Raw genomic sequence first — 23770 nt, forward strand, 5'->3', positions numbered from 1 at the left:
CTTACAGAACAATAATATTCCATAACCTTCATATACCACAATTTACCAAACCATTCTCCAATTGATGGGCATCCATTCATCTTCCAGCTTCTAGCCACTATGAAAAGGGCTGCCACAAACATTTTGGCACAAACAGGTCCCTTTCCTTTCTTTAGTATTTCTTTGGGATATAAGCCCAGTAGTAGCACTGCTGGGTCAAAGGGTATGCACAGTTTGATAACTTTCTGGGCATAGTTACAGATTACTCTCCAGAATGGTTAGATTCTTTCACAACTCCACCAACAATGCATCAGTGTCCCAGTTTTCCCACAGCCCCTCCAACATTCATCATTATTTGTTCCTGTCATCTTAGCCAATCTGACAGGTGTGTAGTGGTATCTCAGAGTTGTCTTAATTTGCATTTCTCTGATCAATAGTGATTTGGAACACTCTTTCACATGAGTGGATATAGTTTCAATTTCATCATCTGAGAATTGTCTGTTCATATCCTTTGACCATTTTTCAATTGGAGAATGGCTTGATTTCTTATAAATTAAAGTCAATTCTCTGAATATTTTGGAGATGAGGCCTTTATCAGAACCTTTAACTGAAAAAATGTTTTCTCAATTTGTTACTTCCCTTCTAATCTTGTTTGCATTAGTTTTGTTTGTGAAGAAACTTTTTAATTTGGTGTAATCAAAATTTTCTATTTTGTGATCAATAATGATCTCTGGTTCTCCTTTGGACACAAATTCCTTCCTTCTCCACAAGTCTGAGAGGTAGACTATCCCATGTTCCTCTAATTTATTTATGATTTCGTTCTTTTTGCCTAAATCTTGGAACCCATATTGATCTTATCTTGGTATGTGGTGTTAAATGTGGGTCCATGCCTAGCCTCTGCCATTAGAATGCCTTCTTAATGACAATTATTTTATCCATGTGAATTTCACGATACTTCACTCTTGCTCATTCTCATGCTCAAACTATCAGTGGATCTCTAGTGCCTACTGAATTATATTTACACTCCCCATCCTGGAATCTCAGACTCTTTATGTCAGGGTAGCAATCTATCTTTTCAGCCCTATCTCCTGTCATGCACTCAATCTACAAGCATTATTAAGCTCTTTCTGTTTTCTAAGAGAAGGACAACTGCACTGTGCACATAGCGTTTCTCATTTTAAAGATTCTGTCACTTATCTTCTCTCTGGTTTCTCATCTGGTCTAATTCTTGTCAAAGTCCTCCCATGAATTGTATCAGAAAGATCAAACTAAGAGAGGTGTTGAAGGCCTTTCTCTGGATCTTTCAATAATCTGTAGGTTATGAATGGCTATGATAAAATTAACCCATCTCCCTTTCCAATCTTAACATTTCCTGGATGGCATCTTTTCTCTTGCCTCTTAGTCAAATGCTACAAATCACTTATACCCACTATGCATCTCTCCCTCACTAGGTGGGTCCCCCACAGCCAGATTCTTCAGAGATTGTGGTGTACTATGAATCACAAGCATTATTAGAGAAATCCTGGAAGAATTTCAATTAAAAAAAAAACCACAGAGTCTTTGGTTTTTTGTGTTGGGAAGCATTTGGGGACCACTGGGAACACTGAACAATTTTCCAAATGAAAAGGACCCACGTGTAAAAGTGATCTTAGCAGCTCTTTTTGTGGTGGCAAAGAATTGGAAAATTAGTAGATGCCCATCCATTGGAGAATAAGTTATGGTATATGAAAGTAATGGAATATTATTGCTCTATTAAAAAGATGAGGGACACCTAGGTGGCGCAGTGGATAGAGCCCAGAAATCAGGGACCTGAGTTCAAATGTGGTCTCAGACACTAAACACTTTCTAGCTGTGTGACCCTGAGCAAGTCACTTAACCCCAATTGCCTCAGTTAAAAAAAATAAAAGATGACCAAACTGATTTTAGAAAGGCCTGGAAAGATTGACATGAACTGATGCTGAGCTGTTAGGTTCTTACTAAGTGCTAAGTTGGTAGTTAACTATTCTCTAGCTCAGAATTCACACCTTTAAAAGCAGCAGGTTCATTGGTTGTAAGTAATTCCCACAAGCCCCTGGGAGTATCCACAAGCCCATTCTCTGGGAGGATAAAAAGAGGCAGCATTGAGCCTGGAGAGCAGTCTGGATTAGGGAAGGACAAGCCTTCCCGAGGGAACTTCAAAGAAGCTCAAGGAGATTCAGAGCCAGGATTCAGGAAGAAGAAGATTCGATATTCTACCTTTGCTCTGGCTGGAGGCTCCAGAAGCTTCCCAAGAAACCTGCTCACAGAGAAAAGGATTAACAGAAAAGAAACCTCCTTCCAGAGAAGGATTGCAATTGAAGATGACAGGACATTACACTGAGCGAAATAAATAGAACCAGGAATACCTTTTACCCAGTAATAGCAAAACTGTGCAATGATCAACTATGAAAGACTTGGTTCTTCTCAGTGGTTCAATAATCCAAGGCAATCCCAATAAACTTTGGTGGGAAGAGAGTTGAATATATAATTTTGGGGCCTCTTTCCACATTAAAGGATAACAATCAGCATAGCCGCTTGAACCTAGAAATTATTTATCTTGGTCTAACAACATTTATGTTTATTGACTGAAAAATCACTGAATTATTTTGCTTCTCTTTTCCCTACTACAGATAATCATCTTTAGATTGAGACAAGAACAGAAGGTGAAGGTTCAGAAGAGATTTCAGTGGGCATTTAATCTAACCCAGGTTTCCAAAGGAGTGATCTCTATAATATAATTTTTAAATGGTCCATCTTCACTAGAAAAAGAACTAATAGGTAATTAAAAGCAAGTAGGTGGTTTAGTGGGATAGAGGAATGCACTTTGATTCAGGAAGGCCTGAGTTTAACTGCCTTAGATTATAAAGTCTTTGAAGGCAAGAAACATTTGTGGTCTTCTATTGTAACCTCAGTGTGCAGCATAATGCTGGCACAGAGTAGGCAATATAGAAATATGTACTCTCTTCCCTTCCTAAAACCCAAGTTTGATGAAGAGAGGGTAGAAATGTTCAAGCTATTCAGTCCAAATGAACCAAATCCTAGATTACGAAAGGAACTAGTGGTTGTGGTTATTTAAACACTGTAAAAACAAAACAGGTAAGGTATGACAAGGGTACAGATGGGAAAATTCCCAAGTGTCCAAAAAGTAGATTCTGCTTTAATTAATTCATCCATCCTGTCTCCAATCTAGTTAGCTTCTTTAAAGACGTTCACAATAATCTTTGAGACAACCTGGATGTGAATTTAGCGTTCCCAGACTGTGTGTTATTATTTTAAGTTAAGACAGTCATAATGGACTCCATCAATCATAATTGCATACCAAAAGGAAGTTAGCTTTCCCAGACTATCTTGAATGACATAGCTTAGACAGATCTGGGACCTGGTCTGCCAGGTGCCTTCCATCTAGTTCTCTCTGATCCTCCCTCTTGCGTTCCTGCCTTTGCACCTGAGAAACCCCAAGCTATATTTCCCCTATAAAAGACCTGCTTATGACCAAGCCCTTTCCTAAATCCTTTTCAGGATTAAGCCCAGTATGAGGTTACTCTCTCCCTCCTCATAGCACCTTCCCTCTAACGGTACCTTTCTCCTTACTCTAGCTAACTGGTTAATCTAACCTGCCAGTCAGTGGCTTAATCCCATCTCACCGAATATTTCCTTTCTCCTAGTTAATTGGCAGTTCCTCTGGGAAATAAATGTGTCTTTTTCTTGCTAATTATATGCTCTCCCAACTCTATATCATCTTTGTCATTCCTGGTCTCTTATTTTGTCTCTTATGTTGTCTGTAAACTCTTCTCCTAAATAAATCTACCCTTTGACAAAGAACGGCCATTGTGAATTTGCCATATGTTTATTTTGAACTAGAAATTGCTATCTTGACCTCAACAAATGGGAATTATTACTCAATCAAAAGAACTAATTACGATCCTGGAACTGAAGCTTCCTAACTTTATAACTTTGAACAAATTATTTTCCCTGAACCTTAATTTCATTCTCCACTGGACAGTGCAGTGGATTGAGCACTATCTAGAGTTGAGAAGAGCTCCGTTGAAATCCTGCCTCAGATATGCCCAGAGAATGAGCGAGTCACTTAACTGTGTATACCTCTGTTTCCTCATTTGTAAAATAGGTAATGATGAGATAACAGGAGATAATATTTTTGAATAAATATTAGTTTTGCAAACCTCAAAACATTATAGAAATGTTAGTTATTTATGTTATCATTATCAGTAATAAAATGAGGAGGTTGGACTAGATAATCATTAGCTAGATAATCTAACATTCTATGATTATATTCCTTAAAATAATAACAATAGTATTAATGCCAATTTTTTGTAATAATGTCATGTGGATAACATATAATAATGTCAATGTCAATAATGTAATATGTAACAATGTCATTTTTATAATAATGTCAATAATAATTTTTTATAGAGTTTAAAATAGTTTTAAAAATTAAATTTAAATTTAAATAAAGATCTTTATTATTTTATTATTAGAATTGGAGGAAGTAAAATATATAATAAAATATGTATAAATAAATATATATGAAATAAGAAAATATATAAATATATATATAATAAAATGCATAAATATATGATAAAAGTACATTTCATTTTATATAAATGCTATAGAAAAAAAACCTAAAAGGGACCTCAAAGACCATCTAGAACAGCAATAATTCACTTATTATAATAGCTTTGCTAATTTTAAAATACTTTTATTACTACAATGCTCTAAATACTTAAAATATTTATTTCTCCATTTCCATATAAAAGATTCTACCCTACAGGTCAAATGACTTGCCCAAGACCACAAAGCTACTATATATAATTCTAATGTCAGGCTACAATATAACTAAAGTCAGATAAATCTATTTGTTTTATAGTCTTTCAGTTCAAAGAAGGATAATCTGTTTTGATTCCTATTTCACATGGGTATCTTAGGCATTAGTGGAGATGTTGCTAAAAGAAATTGATCCATGTGGTAGATCTTATTTATAAAACTTTTCTTTTTCACATTTCATGTTCTCCCCATAAGCCTCATTTGCCTTTCATATCTAAATTAATTCATAAATATCTAATAAAGCTGTGAAATTCTTGCCAACCCTAGCTTGTAAAAGAACATGTTGGCTAAGTGCCTACATAATAATAGTACCTACTACATTCCAGGGACTATGCTAAAATATTACAAATATCATCTTACTTGCAAGATTCTGAGAAGAGGTTACTAGTCATCACTATGATAAAGTATCTATGACATTGCAAAGGTAAAGAACCTCAAAGTTTCAATATTTATTATTTTCTTAGTCTAAATGAGTTCAAATCCCATCTCTAGCACTTTATTATTCAACTCTATTATTTACTCAACTATTGAGGAGACACTATCTTATATGAAGATAATAAATCACTTGCTTGTTGTTCAGTCATTTTTCTGTGAGGTACGATACTTCATGACCCCATTTGGGGTTTTCTTGGCAAAGATATTGAAGTGGTTTATCATTTTCTGTTCCAGTTTATTTTGTAGTTGAGGAAATTGAGGCACACAGAGTTAAGTGACTTGCCCAGGGTCACACAGCTAGTAAGCGTCTGAGGCTGGATTTGAACTCACAAAGAGTTTTCCTGATTCTAGGCCCAGTGTTCTATCCACTGTGCAGCCAAGTTGTCCCAAAGTACTCGGGTAGGTCTTCTGAAGAGCCTACAACCCTCCTTCAACAGTCTGTTGTGGCTACCTGTGCTTATTTAGTTAAGTGCAAATATCAAAAATGTTTGCCTGGCAGATTTATGCTTATTTTAGGATTTGATTAATCATGGAATTGGTGAACCACTTAGCATTGTCACTGGTTTGGGTATCAGTGTAATAAAAATGATGACCTTATAATGTTCCTAATGCTTGACTAGGTTGTTGATGTCTAGCTGTTCTTGGAATTGTAGCTAGCAATTTTTGTGTCTGTGGGAAGTAGTCCAGAACATATAAAAATGGGTAAACCCCCGCCCACAAGGTGCTGAGAGATGGGGGAAGCTTGGGGATGGAGAGGAAAGAGTTTGCCTGTGGTAGCAGGGCAAAGAGAGGAGGGAATCTCATCTGGGAGGCTGTGAGGACATTTCTGGGGAGCTCGCTCCTGGGAGGGCTAGGAGATAGGGATGGAGTAGGGAAGAGGTCATGTGGAATGTGGCCATTGGTCAAAGGAACATCTTGAAGTTTCCCATTATAACAAACTATTGGTCAGCTCTGTGCACCAAGGGTTGGAAAGAGCATGAGTAAAGTGGAGAGCATCCAGAGAAGGCAATCAGAATGTAGAGGATGAGTTGAAAGTATTTAACTTGGAGAAGAAATGATTCAGCCAAGAAGTGAAAATTGACACATGTAGGCTTTGTGTTCCCTAATAATTTGAACTGACCCAAAATGAAATGGGCTACCTTGGAAGGAAGAAGGTTCCCATCATTTGGCATCTTGAAGCAAAGGCTGGAAGACCACTTGACATTATAATGGGAATTTCTTTTCAATTATAAATTTGGACTAGATGGCCATTGATTCCCTCCCAATACTACAGTTTAGTAATTCTAACTAGGTGCTAGCTGGGTTTTGCTATGATGCTTAAAAAAAATCAGCAATACTGTCAGCAATTTCAAAATTTAGACACCCTGGGAACAACCCCTAGTAACCACACCCTAGTAATGCCCTAGTTATGAGTGGTAATTGTGTCATTTATTTATTAACTTACTGTCGTTAAACCTATGAAATAGAATTTTCCCCAGAGATAGATTTATTGCCTTTCATACCCCTTCAGCATTTAGTGAAAAATGTGATGCTGTTATGTCCAAAAAGCTCCTAAGGGATAGAGGTTCTGGGAAGAGTTATCCAATGAGAGAGGGGGGAGAGAGAGAGGGGAGAGAGAGGAAGAGGGGAGAAAAAGACGGGGAAAAGGGGAGAAAGAGAGAAAGGGGAGAGGGAGAGAGGGGGGAAGAGGGGAAGTCCCCAAGGCTTGGGTCCTTTTACATGTAAATTGCAGGGTTAGAATGAGCTTCTAGAATGAAGAGGTATCTGGTATCTATTAGAAGAAATACAGAGTACAATATATAGAGAGATAAGAATATGTTGAAAAATTTTTGTGTAAAATTAATAATTAAGATGTTTACTAAGAAAGGTATTTACATAATATCATTTCAGGTACCGATGTTTTCTTCATTTTTATTTTGACAATTCTCTTAATCTGTATCACATAGAGAATACTCAGATCACCAAAGTTTTGACCAAGCCAGATCTAGGGGTGGAAGCTGGGGAAATGTAATATGTATTCTGAGTAGCATGGAACAAAATGTATTTTTATTACCCCTTTGACCCGACAAGTCAAAATGTCACATCTTTCTCATGACCAACAGCTCAAATACTTCCAGAGGACCCTGGTTTGGTTTTTTTTTTTAATTTTGTTTTTGTTTTTTAAACAGTGATTTTGTTCTTTGATCTTCCCTGGCTAATCTTGATGTGTAGGTTACGGTTTTTAGTGAAACTAACCTATAATGTTGGAAAAGCAAAGATGTCCTGAAGGTAGTTCAGATGCTTTAGAGTATACCCCTTCCTTGCTTGGCCACTTTTAGATCAGCAATCACATTCCTCCCTCTGACCCCCTTCCTCTAGCCCCGTGAAACAGACTTTCCTCAGGGGCATGAAGCGAAAGAAGAACTGAGAGTAGTCTTCTCTCAACAGGGGACCTGCCCGAATGCCTCATGTAATCCATGAGCTCGTGAGAGACTCGCTCAGACAGCACTCATAGGGTTTTCTCTGGCCCCTTCTCGAGCCGTTTTATTCTTCTTAATACAGAATGAACTGGGAAGCTTTGAAGCATGGAAGGGGGAAAAACCATACCCAGAATCAGAAAAATGGCCACAGAAGAGTCACAAATATGCATGTGTGTATACACACAGATATGCACACACATACTTAGCAATGTATATGTGCACATGCATAAACATGTGTCATATATACATGTACACAACATGCTTAATATATACACATTCATATATATGCTTAATACATACACTTACACATACATAATATACACGTGTGTGTATATATACATGATTGGTGTATGTATGTGCACATATATGAATATATTACATATATACATTTATGCACATACTTAATATATACATATACTATATATGATGAGGTTGATTCTGATGATCTTTAACATGCTTTCCAGTTTTTAATCCTTGAAGTTGTATGCTATGCATCTCTAGTAGGAGAAAACAACTCTCAATTTCATGCCATTTTCTAGTATATATGTAGGATAAGCAGAAAACTTTATATAATAATAAAACTATAAAAGACAATGTTGAAAGGCTTCTGATCACACAATGGAACCAACAACCACTGTCCCAGAGGATTCCTGATGTAACATGTTATCTGCCATCAATTAGAAATGTAATAGATTCATAGAGCAGATTGAAGCTTGACTATACACATCATAATGGGTTTTGTTTTGCTTGTTTTCTCAAAGAATGGGGGATGTGGAAGTAGAAGGGAAAGAACTGAGAACTAAAAATAAAAGAAAACTTTTGTTTTTTGTTTTTTTGTTTTTAAGTTTGGGGATTTACCATGAGTTCATTGAGACTATAACGGGATTTTTCAGAGGAACAGTAGAATGAACTAGAATGAGACACATGAACAGGACTGAAATGGGCTTCAGTTTCTATAGCATTGCTTCATTTCATAAAAAAAATATCCAGATATAAGATGCTGATATTGCGTTTTCTTTTGTTTTTAAAATGTTGCTCCTAGTCTTATTGAGGGTGAGCTGTGCTGAAAAGTACACAGGTGACCTTGTTTGCCTTTCAAAACAAATTCACATCCCCAAATGGAAAAAAAAATAAAGGTCAACAAAACAAAATTTTTTTTTAAAGGTTAGTGATCTTGAGAGGTCTTACCTAAAGGAGGGTGTGGTCACCCTCCTAGCAGCTCAGATATTCTACTTTAGTGGCCACCCAAAAACAGCTTGCATCATGGATTCAGCTTTTTCATGAAACAAATTCATTAGGAATTAAAGATATGAAATAAATGTATTCATTTGCAAAGACTTTTAGGAAATGGAAAAAATAATCTACTTCTAATCTTTGTCACAATTAATAAAATATGAGATATTGCTCTCCTTTTTTGCTCAGAAAAATTTTAATTATCTTAAATAGAGGAAGAATGCCACCTAAAATGGAGCCCATATATAGAATCACACTAAAATTCTGTCTATATCTTTCTAATTACATACTCTTTCATCAAACCAAGAAAGAACAAGGATCAATATTTTATAAAACATATTTCAAAAAGCAAACTGATTCAACTTCACAAAACACTGAACAACTTCAAACCACAAAATATTCGCCAGTGAAATATCTGTTATTCACATCTATGTTGCAAATACATTTGAGTAATCCCAGAAACACAAACTTCAACCAACCCAAAGAATAATCTTAGTTTTCTTATGGCTTTTAGGTCAATTGCCTAATAGAATTTGTTTCAATAGTTTAAAGTCAGTTAAATGTGTAAATGAATAAAGTGGGAATGATTCATAAGTGAGTTGATTCATAAGATTTTAGAGACAGATAAACAAACTGAGGACCAAAGAAGTGAGGGGATCAGACCAAGGAAATAGAGTTGATAACAATTTTTTTTTTTTAATCTGCAGCCTTCCCACCCCCCACCACTGAAGAAGACTTGGGGGAGAACATGATAACTAGTATTTGAAGGGTTATCATGTGGAGGAGGGATTCAACTTTTATGTCTTTATGTATGTATGTTCATGTACATAAATATACTTGCTATATATACTTATAAGTTATAAAATATAAATTTATAAATATATACATGCAATTATTTGTTCTGCTTCACTCAAAAGAACAAAATTAGGACCAATTGACAAAAATAAAAGCTTCTATGGTTGATATTAAAAAAAAAACTTTCTCATATTCAGAGCTGTCCAAAAGTGGTATGAAGTATCTGAAGAGGTAGTGCATTTCTGCTACCTGCTCACACCCACTAAGATCTTCAGGCAAAAGCTAGATGACCATTTTTTGGATATGGCGTAGAAGGGAATCTTCTTTGGTTAGGGGTTAGAGATCCTAAAATGCTTGTGGATATTCAGATCTCTTAGAACTCATGAGATATCTGGACACTTCTGAGCTAGGGTACTTGTTTACTTGGGATAAGGAAAGATCAAGTGAAGTGATTAGCCAAGTGCTAATGACTACCGTGGCCTGTTGGGGAGAATGGTGCAAACTGGCACCCATCCTTCCCCCATCCTGCTCTTAGAAGGCAGCTCAAATATTTTAGAAAATATGGGAAATGAATGCCTAAGAAAAAATCTCCAGATGGATTTACAAATAAATTCTACTAAAAATTTAAAGAACAATTAGTTCCAATAATATATAAACTATTTGGAACGATAAGTGACAATGAAGTACTATCAAATTCCCTTTATGATACACATATTGTGCTGATATCTCAACTAGAAAGAGCCAAAACAGAAAATGAAAAATTATAGACCAATTTCCCTAATGAAAATTGATATAAAACAAAATTTTGAAAAAATGAAAAAATAGAAGAAAATGTAAAATAGCTCACTGGAAAAACAACTGACTTGTTAATAGATCTAAAAGAGAGAATCTAAAAATGATTAGACTGTTAAGGACCATGCCTAAGTGTGAAGGGTCAGGTTGGTTCTCCAAAAGCCCTCACAGCTTTAAATCATAACATACTTGAAGGAGTTGCAAATCAGCCTTTACTGATGTAGATATTGTTTCTTAATTAGGAATAAAATAAATTGGAGGCAACAGAGGTCAGATAATGCAACTGCCTCTTAGTGTCCTTGTATAGTTTGCATCCTCTCACATGAAGGAATCTATTCTGCTGGTAAGAATTAGATCTGGTGTGGTAGTTCCCATAACACCCAGAAGCCACTAGCAGGTTGCTCCCATAATATTAGACTACATGAAAATCATCATTAAAAAAGAGAACCATTATTACCACTATTATTCAATATTGTACTACAAATGTATACTATAGCAATAAAAAAAGAAAAAAAATCAAGGAATTAGAAACAGCAATGAGAAAATAAAGCTATCACACTTTATAGATTATATAATATATACTTGGAGTATCTGAGAGAATCAATCAAAAAACTACTTAAAATAATTAACAAGTTTAGCAAAGTCACAAGATATAAAATAAACTCATATAAATCATCAGCTATGAGAAATCATTCATTTCGACTCCTACTCAATACCATTCAGTATTATGCAGTATGATATTTTACATAAATTATGCAAGGATAATTAAATAGGTTCTTATAAAAGATGGGCCTGAAACTTTAATGTTTAAAGTTTGCTGATTGTTTACCAAGATATGAGACTCACTTGTACAACCACAAGAATGCTGACAAAGATACCTCCATCTTGTTTTGTTTTAATTTCATGTCAAAATCCAGCATAAGAGGAGATGTTTTGATGCTTTGGAAAGTTCCCCAACTTATTTTTATACCTCTGGACCATTCTCTTTTGTCCAGCATGAGCAAGTGGCTCATATATTCATCTTATGACCACTTAGTCAGTGGTGATGCCCCATGCTTCACCAACCCAATATCCCCATGCTTGCATGTGATTTTTATCCCTTAAGAGAAAGGTTTAACAACCAATGAGATTCTGTAATTTACCCTGCCTCTTCTGCATCCTCTGTATCAAACCTCTAAAAATAAGTTTCTGAAAGAGTGGATTTCAGATCATGAGGAAGAAGTGAGGATCATTTTTTTTCTGATTCTCATTGCTTTTCTATTTAATAATTTCTCCTAGTTGCATGCAAAACAAATTTATTTTTACATTTGTTTTTTTTTAAATTTTTGAGTTCCTTTCCAACAATGAGATGATTGATTCAAATTCCAATGATCTTGTGATGAAAAGAGTCTTCTATACCCAGAGAGAGGACTGTAGAAATTGAATGTAGAACACAAGATAACAAATATTCTCAATCTTTTTGTTGTTGTTCGCTTGCATTTTATTTTCCTACTCATTTACTTTCTTTTTTGATCTTATTTCTCTTGTGCAGCAAGAGAATTGTATAAATGTTTATACATATTAGATTTAACATATATTTTAATATGTTTAAATGCTAATTGCTTGCCATTTAGGGGAGGGGGAGGGAAAAGGAGGAGAAAATCTGAAACACAAGGCTATGCAAGGGTCAATGTCAAATTATCTATGCATATGTTTTGAAAATAAAAAGCTTAAAAAACAAAAAAACAAAAACAAATTTGAGTTCTAGGTTCTTTCCCCTATCCCCACCCACAATTAAAAAACCACATGTGAAGTTATGCAAAACATTTCCATAAAAGTCAAGGTGTGAAAGGAAAAATAGATATCCCACCCTAATGAAAATAAAAATTCTCAAGAAAAATTAAGTTAAAAATAAAGAGACAGAGAGAGAAAGAACGCTTCAATCTGTATTTAGACACAATAAGTTCCTTTTCTGGGTATAGATAGGATGGATTCTTCATCATAAGTCCTTCAGAGTAGTCATGGATGACTGTACTACTGAGAATAGCAAAGTCATTCACAGTTGGTCATCTCAGAATGTTGCTATTATTTTGTATACAACACACTGATTTCACTTTTGCTCATGGAAGACTTTCCAGGTTTTTTTTTTTCCCCTTAGAGTTTCCTGCTCATCATTTCCCAGAGAACAATAATATCCCATCACAAACACATACCACAGTTTATTAAGCCATTCCCCAATTGATTGACATCCCCTCAATTTCCAGGTTTGTTTTTGTTTTGTTTTGTTTTGTTTTGTTTTGTTTTGTTTTGTTTTGTTTTGTTTTGTTTTGTTTTCTTTTTATCCTGAGAAGATGGCTGCTACATTCATAGCAGCAATATATTGTACATATATTCCTTTTTTTTTCTGAATCATTTTTGGTATTCACACCTAGTACTGGTGTTATTATGTCAAAGGATATGCATGAATTTTATAGCCTTTGGGGTATAGATCGTATCTTTTGGTCATTTATCAACTAGAGTATGGATCTTATAAATTTAACTTAGTTCCCTCCATGTTTGAGAAATGATACCTGATCAGAGAAAATTGCTTTGAAATTTTTTTACAACTTTATTTCCTCCTTTTATTCTCTCTCTCTCCTTTTACCCTGTCTCTCCTCAAAAGTGTTTTGGTACTGACCACTCCCTCCTCCAAAATGCCTTCTCTTTTATCACCCTCTCTCCCTTCCCCATATCCCATTCCCCTATTTTCCTGCAGGGTAAGATAAATTTCTATATCCCTATTCAGTATGTATGTTATTTCTTCTTTAAGCCAACTCTGATGAGAGTAAGATTTATACACTCCCCCTTCCTCCACCTCTTCTCCTCAAATAAAAGCTTTTTCTTGCTTCTTTTTCATGGCAGATAATTTGTACCATTATACTTCTCCCTTTCCCTTCCCAGTACATTGCTCTCTCACCCCTTAATTTCATCATTAAAAATATTATCCCTTCATATTCAATGCACACTGTGCCCTCTGTCTATATGTATTTTTCCAACTGTCATAATAATGAGAAAGTTCTAATGGTTTACAAATATCATCTTCCTATATAGGAATGTAAACAGAAAAAGTTTATTGATGATATATCACTTTCCTGATTACTTCCTTATGCATCTCCAGAGTCTTATATTTGATTATCAAATTTTCCTTTCAGCTTTGACCTTTTCATCACATATGTTTGAAATTCCTCTATTTTATTGAATGATCACTTTTTCCTCTGAAGGATTATACTGTTTTGCTGGGTAGGCGATTCTTGATTATAATCACAGCTCCATTGCTCCCAGAATATCATATTCCAAGCCCTCCAGTCCTTTACTGTAGAAGCTGCTAAATCTTGTATTATCCTGACTGTGTCTCCACTCTCATTGAATTGTTTCTTTCTGGATAATTTTCTCCTTGACCTGGGAATTCTGGAATCTGGCTATAATATTCCTAGGAGTTTTCATTTCATACCATTGGTGGAGTCTTTCAACTTCTATTTTACCCTCTGGTTTTAAGATCTCAGGACAGTTTTTCTTGATAATTTCTTGAAAGATGATGTCCATATGAATTTTTTTTTTGATCATGACTTTCAGGCAGACCAATAATTTTTAAATTATCTCTCTTGGATTTATTTTCCAGGCAATTATTTTTCCAATAAGATATTTTACATTTTTTCTATTTTTTGTTTTTCTTTTTTTTTTTTTTTTTGGTTCTGCTTTATTGTATCTTGATTTCTCACAAAGTTATTACCTTCCTTTTGCTCAATTCTATTTTTTAAGAAATTCTTTTCCTCAGTTTTTGTATCTCCTTTCACAATTGGACAATTTTGCTTTTTAAGGCATCCTTCTCCTCCTTAGCTTTTTGTATTTTCTTTTGCTCCACTCTCAATTCTTTTCCTAATTTTTCCTCTATCTCTCTCAATTGGTTTGCAAAATCCCTTTTGAGCTCTTACATGACCTGAACCCAATTCTTATTTTTCTTTGAAGTTTTGGATGTAAGAACTTCGACTTTATTATCATCTTCTGAATGTGTGTTTTGATTTGTCTTATCACCATAATAACTTTTAATGGTCAGAAACTTCTTTTGTTGTCTACTCATTTTCCTATCCTATTACTTACTTTTTACAGAAGTAGGACTCTGTCTCCAGGGTAGAGATTGCCCTGGCCCAAGCTTCGGGGGTTTTGTGTAGCTGTTTTCAGATTTCCTTCTATGAATCTCACCACAAGCATTCTTTTCTGCCCTAGAGCTGTTTGGAGTGTCCCTGTCCCTCTAAAGCTGTGATATCTAAGGTGTTAAAGCAACAGAGGTCTGCTTTGGTGACTATGGGGCAACTGGGGCTAGAGGTCAGGACTGTACTGGCATGGTTTGTACTGGGATTGTACACTAAACTGTCATTCCATTGCCACAGACCATCTCTACTGACCTTCCAAGTCCTCCCTGCTAACCCCAGGCCTAGAGGTTTAAAAGCCCCCAGCACTGCTGCTGATTCAGAGGTCCCACCTCACTGACATTGGGATCCAGGATGAAAATGGGGCTGAGGCTGAGCAGGAATTGCCCTGGGATTGCATGTTGGGCTCCCACCCTGGTTCCACAGAACTTTTCTGTTGACTTTCTAGATCCTTTTTGGTATCTATGAAGATCTAGAAGCCACCAATACCTGTTGATTCAGAGGTTGGGCTGGGTCTGGGTCTGGATCTGGGGCTATGCTGGGTGGCCTGCACTGGGACAGCATGCTGGTCTCCCACCCTGGTGTCTCAGACCTTTTCTGATGATCTTCTAAGTTGCTTTCATTGGACAAATGTTCTGTTCCATTTTGGGGGTGTTCTGATGCTTTAAAAATTTGTTTAGAGTCATTATTTAAAGGAATTTGGGGAGGTTTGGGGGAGAGGTTGGGCGAGTTTCTTCCTTCATTCTGCCATCTTGACTCCACCTCTATGGTCCACTTTATTATAAGGGATCATGGACCCTTTAATAAAGTGTCATTGGCTCAGAACTTTGCCTCAGTCTCTTATTGCAGGTTGGAAAGTTTTAATTCCCACATAATTGGTACCCTGAGATGGAATTATGATGCATAGATCTCGACTTCTTTAAACCAGCCTCTACAAGGAACCCAAAAAGGAAATGCACACCAAGTGAGCTCCCCATGGACACTGGCTATGGGAGGCTGGACTCTCCTTACTGTCTGTACTCAGGTAAGTAGTCTCTCTAAATTGAAGATTGGTGAATCTACCTTAATTTACCCCAAATTAATTTTAAGGAATCCCCAGTTGTATTAAAAGGGACTATTTAAATTTATAATTAATTAGTTTAAATGTATATGCTCCAGAGCACTCAAATTCTTTTTTTTTTTTAAATAAAAAGTATGTGGCCCTAATTTTAACTTTTAATACTGTTACTGTTGTTCTCACACACACCCTGTTTTGTTTTGTTTTTTTTTAACTTTTATTTTGTTAAGACCATTGCTAATTCCTCATTTCAACCAGCTAGCCACCTGGCTAATTTTAAAACTTCCTGTTGGCAAGGTTAAAATAGATTTTTTTTTTTGCCTTTAAATTCTTTTAATAAGTAATAATTAAGCCATTTTTATCACCAGTAGAGAAATCTCTCAAACTGGTTGAGGAAGAACTTTTGATGGCTCCCAGTGAAGATAGAAACTCATCTAAAGGACCCTATGATCAGTCCCTTGATGGGTAAGACTTGGGGGAGTGATTCCCCACTCTAGTGCTCTGATATCACTTTGAGGCAATATGAATTTGGACCATTACCTGACAGCCTTAGGGGAGAGATTCCCCACCTCAACAGTAAACTGTCAAGACATGTGACCACCCTATGATTTAATCTTATCTTTTTCTGACCTCAAAAGAAGGTTCAGTTTACTTTTACAGAGATGAGAAAAAGAATAAGTTTTCATTTATCTTTGCTTAGGCTTAAGTCAGTTATTAATAACTAGAGCTGAATTTTTTGGAAGTTTTAAAGGAAAATAGGTATAAATTTTGCTGAATATTCCCTTATAAAGGACCTTTTAGGTCCTAGTTGACCTAAAGGTTAAATCCAGAAATTAAGAATTAGAAGTATTGAGTAATTTGCCAGAACAAATCCTTGAACATAACAGTGTTAGCTGTAGGTAAAGGACTTCCACATAGACAGAACTCAGGTGGATAGCATATTGCCTCCCTCAAATCATAACTGAAAAGGGGACAGTTTTCTAAGCATCTTCAGTGAGAAGCTTCTCAGATGAGATAAATTTAAATTAGGAATTTGGTCCAATTCTCTCAGGAGAAGTTCCTTGGAGGAGTGCCAGTCCTTGTTGGAGACATCTCCAGGAGAGATGGGGCCAAGTATAAGAAAAGAAATGCATCCTATAGGATTACCATTGGGATAAAGATGGATTCCCTATTTGAGGACGACTAAACAAAGATCTATTAAGCTGTGTTAATTTTGGTTTGAGAATACAAAATTGGTTTTGGGCCAAAGCATGGAACTTTTATTACTTAGAAAGTTATGGAATTTTATTGAACAATCTCCCCAAATCAGCTTAGAACAAATGAACTATTGGTATTGCTAAATTCTTCATCATTCTCAGTTTTTCTTCCTATAATCATTTTTTTTGGCAAAAAAATAGAGAAAAATAGAATTTTAACCAGCTTTTCTTTCTATTAGGGATTGTTCTAAATAGAAAGTACACTTTAAATGGGTAAAACCCAACTGGCAAATTAAACTAAAGCGATTTTGTTTCGTTATTAATTATTTTTTGTATAAGATTCTAAGAGCATTAACATAATTAGGAATCAGAAAGATTATCTTTGGCTGAAAAGCAGGCCCCCAACCACAAAATGATCATAAGTTCTATATTTAATAAAGAACTTAGAAATCTCCCTAAAAGAAAAACAGAAATTCAGGCCTGATTTAATGTTGTCTTGCTAGATGTTCTGTGTGTGCCTATATTTTGTAAATGAAAAAACTAAGTTTAGGAATACCAAGTTCTTTATTTCAGATAGAAAGGGGCATCATATAATTAGGAAAATCTATAAAAGTACTGGAAATAAATATCTGTTTTGTCTACATTATTAGTGTTTTGTGCTATTTTAAAAAAAAAAAAAAGCTTTCCAAAAAAGGCTTAAGAGGACAAATCTCTCTTTTTCTCTGTTTTCAACACTGACCATACTACAGACTGTTGAGATGAATGACAGATATAGGAACTAGGTGAAAAGTAAGATTAAAAAAAACATTGGAAGCAAAATTTGTGAGAAAATAATGATTTTCTTTCTTTTCTAAAATTATGATATGGATGTCTTTATAAAGTATTTTGATGAGCTTATGAGATAATAGCAAATTCTGTATAATTTAATGAAAACAAGTTCCCTTTTTAAAAAGGAACTTTTAAATGACTTGGAATTGATTTAAAACTGAAGTTTACATTTTAAGAACTGTTTGATTAGTCATGAGATACGTTTAGGAGAGATTCAGTGAAGTAGAAAATTTCACACCTAATAGAGGATGCCACCAGTTAGGGCCTCCTTGAGGAGGTCTTAGTTTTATGAGCCTGGACACCAAGTCTGTGACAAGATCTTTAGAAGCCTCTCATAAAAGCTGAAAAGCATTGAACCACATGACTCTTCAGAACAGGGATCCCTATTTCCAACCCTAAAAATATAGGAAATTATTTAGTTTTCATAAAAATAGAAGGAAAAAGGACAAAGCTGCTGGCAACTACACCTGTGACTGAAGAAGCAGGGCACTATGATTCCAGCTGCAGATTGGAGTTCAGTGGGGACTGATGGTAATCCTTTAATAGAAAAAAAAGATCCTTAGTAGCTTTCATGGCATTAGGATTGATTACAGACACACCAAGGCCATTTTGAGCAACTTGTAGTAATAGTACCTTTGCAAGTAAGGGAGGCCAGCCTGAATGCCATGAAAAGACATCAGTGATCATAGTCATAAATAACCAAATGTGCTCAGATTATAAAAGAGCAGTTCAAAATGAGGATAAGGTTTATGAAAGTATAAAATATTGAAATTTTGAGAGAGGAAAAAGCAGGACTTATAAATTATTTCAGGGTAAATAAATATTTTATGGGATGAAATAAGGAAATTTACAATATAAAAGAAATTCTTTTCAATTGGAAGCTTGCAAAATTATAAAAATAGTGATTTGGAATCCTCATCAAATGATACCTTACAATAAGAATGAGTAAAAAAAATAAACAAAATAAATGGACTTAATTTTGAGGGATCTGAAAAGAAATAGGGAAAAAGTTATACCTTGAGTCTTTCAGAAAAGTACAATCTCCCTCAGATATTTTTAAGTAGTGCAATTCCTATTAACTCTATATGAAGTAAAAAACTGCTTTAATAAAAATAAAAACTTTGAATCAAAAATTGTTATATTTTAAATAAAAGGATCTTCCTAATTCAAATCACTGTTAAATATATATTTTAAAAGGAGCATATTGATGATATTGGGTCCTTTAGCTTTATCTGGTTTATCTGCAGACCAAGATAGGGCATGATGGTTATATCTTTTTTGGATTTTGAGCTCTTCTCAGCAACACAATGATCCAAGACAAATCCAAAAGACTCATGGTGGAAAATGCTATCCATATCCAGAGAAATAACTGGTGGAGTCTGATCATTCTATTTTCACTTAATTTTTTTGATTTTTTTTTCTTTTTGTTCCGTTCTTTTTTTTTTTTTTTTAACAACATAACTAATAGAGTTTAACATTATTGCATAGGTATAATCCATATCAAATTGCTTGCTGTTTGGGGGATTGAGGGAGAGAGAGAAATGTGAAAATAAAAATCCTATAAAAACTGAATTTTGAAAACTATCTTTACATATATTTAGAAAAAATATACTTTTTACATTAAAAAAATCATTGGAAACACTAAAGCCAGATTTAAAAATTAAACCAGATCATAAACATATTTTTAATTAAGAGAATATGTTAATGAATAATATGGAAAATGAAATTTCCTTAAAATTTTTTAATCAGTTGAAGTAATAAAAAATTTACTATAACAGAAAAATTTTAGAAAATATAGAGAAAGAAAAATAAGCTCAGGATACAATTATTGAGAATCCAAGTAAATATAAATAACATATTCAGAGGACGAAAAATCTGAGGCTTTACTTCAGGCTTATTGACATAGCAGAGAATTTAGAAAAGGAATTGAGCATTCTATTCCAGAAATCATTTAAAAACCAAGTAATACATACACATAGAAAAAAAATCATGATATTCTCACCTGAAAAAAAAAACCAATCCAAAGTCAGTAACTTTCATAGATACACTGTAGTTAAAATCTAATATTCCATCATATTGGAGAAGAAGAGAGAAAGAGAACAACAACCTGTAAGCTATAAGACAGATATGTCATCAACAAAGTTTATGGCATTTTTACAGAGGAAAAACAATCAGAGAATAATATTTTATGTGCAAAATAATGTGGAGAATGAAGATTCAAACAAACCCAGAGTCATCTAGTTAGCAAAATTCACTCTGTTGTTCTGCATTTAAGATATGGATATTTGTGAAACATTTGGACTTTTTAGAGAGTTCTAGGAAAGACGTACATTTCAAAGAAATAAAAGTGTTTTGAAAAGCAACTAGGATTTCAAGTATAAAAATATATTCAAAACAATTGATATTTCTCAAATTAAGATAAACTATGTGCTAACAGGAATCTTTCAATAATATGCTGGTTAAACCACTAAATGTTTTAGAAAGCTATGTCAGATAAACAAAAGAAACTTTTTAGTAGTTCAATATATTGAAACAAAGGGGAGGAAAAGTCCAGAAGCTGAGAAAGAGATGAGTTACAATGATCCCAAGATCATTCTTTAATAAAAGAAGAAACTCACATTTCAATAAATCTATACAGTTAGCAGTATAAGATAAAGGAATTTTGTTTAGAGTTTTATTAATTTGTAATTCATTTTTGATCCACTGAATTAAACAAAGAATGATGAAAGCTAAATTTATCAAATTGAATGCTAAGTGTAAATGGGTTGTACTTGCTAATAAAGGTTTGTTAGTGTTTTTTTCCCTTTTGAAGAGGACCAATGACATCATGAGGATTATATATTGACTGACAAGGGACTAGATTTAAGAGAGGCAGAGCTAAGCAAAGTCATCAGTTTCACCTGTCTCACAGGTCTGAATTCATCAGTGTCCTAAGATAAAATTTAAATAAAAACAACTGGTGATAGCCAGTCTGTTAAAAGAGTGAGGGATTGTAAAGTATATTAAAAGTCAGAATCCAATAATATTTGTATACAATTATAAGCACATTGAAAGCAAAAAAAAAATTGATAAAGATTTGAAGCGAACTCCAGGGGACCCAGAGGGACCAAGCAGAGGATGAAATATGCTATCTACCTTTTTATAGAAATGATAGATTCAAGACACAATTTGAGCCATATACATTTTTGGACACAGGCCATTTGGGAATTAGTTTTGTTTGACTATACATATTTGTTACAATAGTTTTCTTTTTCTTCTTTTTGTTATTGACAAGAGAAAATATTTTGTTAACAAAAATTGGGATTTCATTTTTAAAAATAAAGGGAAGACAGATATTAAATTTATTATTTTTCTACCTAATCATAAGGAATGGAAACAGCATTGTTTATGCAAGATAAAATCTAAGTCAAACTAGTAAACATTAAGAGAAACATAGTATGCTGAAAGGTCCTATTCAGAATGAGAATGTAACAATTTTAAATTTATATGTTCCAAGAGGAAATAGTCATAAGCAAAACAAACTTCCTGATTCCTAACGAAAAATTAAAGAAAAAAAAAAGAAAAAATATTGGGGAATGGGTGAAACAATTGTGGTATATAAATATGATGGAATATGATTCAAATTTCCAAGGATCTTAGATAGTATGAAGTGATGCAGAGAAGTGAGCAGATTCTAGAATATAGTTCACACAAAGATAACACTAAAGAAAAACAAGTATAATCCTTCAAAACTCTAGTCAATGCAATGATCAACTATGTTTCCAGAATAACTATGATAAAACATGTTATCCACTTTTTTCTGAAAGAGATGCGATTTAGATTCAAAGTGCAGTAAGAGACATCTGTGTTAGAAATGGCCACTATGATATATATTTTTAAATTTCTAGTACTATCTGTTGCAATTATTTTCCCTTTCCCCTGGTATTTTAATAAGGGAAAAAAATGATCTCTCTCAAATGTGATGCTCTCCCAAAAGAAGATCATTAAATTTATACATACCAAATAATACTGCAATAAAATAAGGGGAGAGATACAGGGAGCATGTGTAGTCAGAGTAATATCAGCAGAAACCATAGCTCTAATCAAGCTGGGCTACCTTGTATATATCTGCTGTTATACTTTGGGGCCCTTCTCTCAGTTGCTTAGCATATGCTGATCACCTGCATCTAAGCTGTTCACTATGGTCCTCTGCCGTTCCAAACTGCTAACTACTGCTCTCCACTGAATTTTTGCTGCTGTGTGATTTTTTTCTGTTCCTGGGAGCAATGGATTTTCAGATATTTCATAACAGCCTCAAAACAATCTTACTTTTCTATGAAATACTGAATTAGTCCAACTGTATATACCCCTAGGCTTAAATTAAATCTTCCTTTATAGCCTTTATTTCTATCTGTGTTGCTTCTATGTGAATTCAAAATTCATGCAATTTAGAGCAGATTTTTCCAAACGGTGAAACTTGTCCCTCCTAAGGACAGATGACCCCCTCCCCTACTGAAGATAGAGGCTGCAAGTGCAAAGCAGTGGCCAACATTATTGGGTCTTTTTAGTACAATTTTAATATAAAGCCTGGAAAGATTTACATGAACTGATGTTGAGTGAAGTGAGCAGAACCAAGAGAACATTGCACACAGCAATAAGATTATGTGATGATCAGCTGTGATGGACTTGATTTTTGTCAACAATGAGGTCATTCAAAGCAATTCCAATAGACGTAGGATGGCCAGTGCCATCCACATCCAGAGAGAGAACTATGGAGACTACCTTTTATTTTATTGTTGTTATTTGTTATTATATTGGTTTTTCTTTTTTCTCATTTTCCCCTTTTGATCTGACTTTTCTTGAGCAGTATGATGAATATGGAAATATGCTTAGAAGAATTGCACGTTTAACTATCAGATTGTTTGCTGTCTTAGAGAGAAAGGAGGGAGAGGGGGAGAAAGCAAGACAAATTTGGAACACTAGATTTTGCAAAAGTGAATTCAACATTCAGTCAACCATTACCTTTGCATGTGCTTGGGAAAAAATAAAATACTATTAAAATTATAGAAAATTTATAGTACAACTCTAAGATAAATCCATTTTTTTTTCAATGAAGAGAAAGTTCAAATCAAAATCAACAAAAGCATAAATCTGCTTCAAAGCACTGTAAACAGTGCTCAAAAATTAGTGACCAGGACACGCAAAAAAGGTCAAACTTGACTAAGTTCAGGCTGGTGGAATCTGCATCTGTCATCATTAACATATAGTCATGGCATTGCTGAGGTGCATGTGAAGCTGATTTAAGTTATGTAAAATCAAAGCTAAACAATCTTTGCATGAACTTAAAAGCACATCAAAATATCTGTTATAAGACGGAAGCATACTTTTTTAAACTTTATTTTTCTTGAGGGCTTTTTGGGGAGGGGAAGACGTATGTTTTCTTTCACAATATGAAACGTTTTATATAACTTCACATGTGCCTTCTCAATGGGAGGGAGAGTGCGGAGGAAGGAAGAAAATCTGAAGTTGTCAAAACAAATGTAAAATATTAAAGAAAAAAAATATACCTTACATTTATTGATGTCATTCATTTTGGCCAATATCAAAGTAAAATTTTTTAAAATTGTTATTTTCTTCACAATATCATAGATAAAAAATATATTTCATTACAAAAATTTTCATCTGAAACTTGAATATTTAGTCAATAATTTTAATTGGCTGCAAATAATGCAAAATCCTTAAATTGATACTGATCAAAACGGCATATTTATGAAAAATAGGGCTCTGAATAATAAATTTAACACTATTCACTGCCCCCTAGTGGCCAAACTCATTTTTGAAAAAGTGAATCCCCCAATAACCCATCAACCACAACGTTATTACGAGTTATAAATATGAAAATGACAAAAGAACTACAATCAACATATCGCCGTTGTTTGATTACTTTTAATATTTTGTGTTACTATTATTACAAATTCTATTTCAAATAAA

This window comes from Sminthopsis crassicaudata, chromosome 5 (genome assembly GCF_048593235.1).
Source record: "Sminthopsis crassicaudata isolate SCR6 chromosome 5, ASM4859323v1, whole genome shotgun sequence".
NCBI classification, from domain to species: domain Eukaryota; kingdom Metazoa; phylum Chordata; class Mammalia; order Dasyuromorphia; family Dasyuridae; genus Sminthopsis; species Sminthopsis crassicaudata.